Source organism: Nothobranchius furzeri, chromosome 4, assembly GCF_043380555.1.
Source record: "Nothobranchius furzeri strain GRZ-AD chromosome 4, NfurGRZ-RIMD1, whole genome shotgun sequence".
Classification (NCBI taxonomy): domain Eukaryota; kingdom Metazoa; phylum Chordata; class Actinopteri; order Cyprinodontiformes; family Nothobranchiidae; genus Nothobranchius; species Nothobranchius furzeri.
Genome location: NC_091744.1, coordinates 47,981,505 through 47,983,219, shown reverse-complemented (window position 1 = coordinate 47,983,219; position 1,715 = coordinate 47,981,505).

The window sequence follows — 1,715 nt, the reverse complement described above, 5'->3', positions numbered from 1 at the left end:
GCCTACCCAGTCTCTCAGCCTCTCCAGTATCAGGTGATGGTCAACAGTGTCAAAGGCTGCAGTCAGGTCCAGCAGGACCAGAACAGAACAGTCCCTGCATCACTGTGAGTCAGAAGGTCATTAGAGACCCTAAGAAGAGCTGTTTCAGTAGAATGAGCTCTACGAAAACCTGACTGGAAGCTATCATAGATGTTATGTTCATCAAGAGTAGCTGTGAGTTGTTTAGCCACAACCTTTTCCAAGATCTTGGAGATGAACAGAAGTTTAGAGATGGGTCTGAAGCTGCTATGGAGAGAGAGGTCGAGACTCGGTTTTTTAAGAAGCGGGTGGATTACAGTGTTCTTAAAGTAAGCAGGGACCTGACCAGAAACCAGAGAAGCATTAATTATAGAGAGCACGCTGGGACCGATGGACTGAAAAGCACTTTTAAACAAAGATGAGGGTAAGATGTGGAAGGGGCATGCAGAGGTCTTCATAGAGTTAACTAGTTTGGTTAACTCAGGCAAAGAAACAGGAGCAAAGCTATCTAGGATGATGGGCCTGGTTGGAGTCGGGAGAGGCGGCGATAAGGCTGAAGGAGAGATGCTAGATCTGACCTTATTGACTTTGTCCACAAAGAAAGACAGAAAGGTCTCACAGTCTGCAACAGAGTGGATGGAGGCTGTAGGAGAGGCAGGAGAGACGATGCTGCTGATGGTGTTAACAGAGGCAGGTTTAGCAATTTGGGGGCCCAAGGCAAACACAGACATGGGGCCCCTTACACTAAATTTTCAACAATCTTACCTTTAACTGGATTTGCGAAACTCTCCCCACTTCTGCCATGAGTTATTTTCCCTTTTTATTAGTCGTATTCTTTTTTTTTCCTGTATTTCCCTCCCTTTGAGCACTTTCAATATTGGCTCTGCTTTCTTCTTCCTGGCAGTGCTCCTGTGCTTTTGCCTTAGTTATTTTTTTTTTCTATTTTCCATTTTGGTTTATGTTTTCCTCCCTTGAAACATTTTCCATTGTCTTTCCTTTCTGCTTCCTTTTGATGTTTACATCGAAAAACAACGTCACTTTCAGAAGTGAAAATAAAAGCTTTTATGAAGCATGCTGCTTCTTTCTCTTATTGGAGCCACTAGGATAACTCAATTTCATGCTTCGTGTTTTGACTATCGCTTTGAGTTTGTTACGAACCCTGCCGCCTCTCTTCTTATTATTATTTGTGGTCTTATGGCACTTGGCAAACAACCATTTGGTGCATTACCGCCACCAACTGTATTGGAGTGGAATGACTACCAATCACTTCCAGTTTGTGCATCGCCGTCTTAATAACCCTCTTATGACCATAATTATAAAAGGGCCGCCTGGTATTTTTTTAATCTTATGGCTGTAAAATTGTAATAAAAAGTACAAAGTGTGTGTAACTCTTCTCCTTTTTTCAGAACAACCTCAGCTTTCAGTGTATGGTTTGTATTTAGAATTTATTTCTATTAAAGCCTTTTAAAACTCAGCTTAAAAGTGAAAAAAGCACAAAACGGATTTGATTTTTTTACATTTATTACTGAACAAGAACTTCAAAATTACTGGGCGAACAATTTGGAATGAACAATTTAAACTTTGATCTGTAATGCATCTATTCTTAAAAAAGTTTGAACCTTGGTGTCTTTTAGCAGTTTTTAAGAACATTTATTTTTGTAAACTTTCAGACGTTTTTATTTGATGTGGTAGACCTT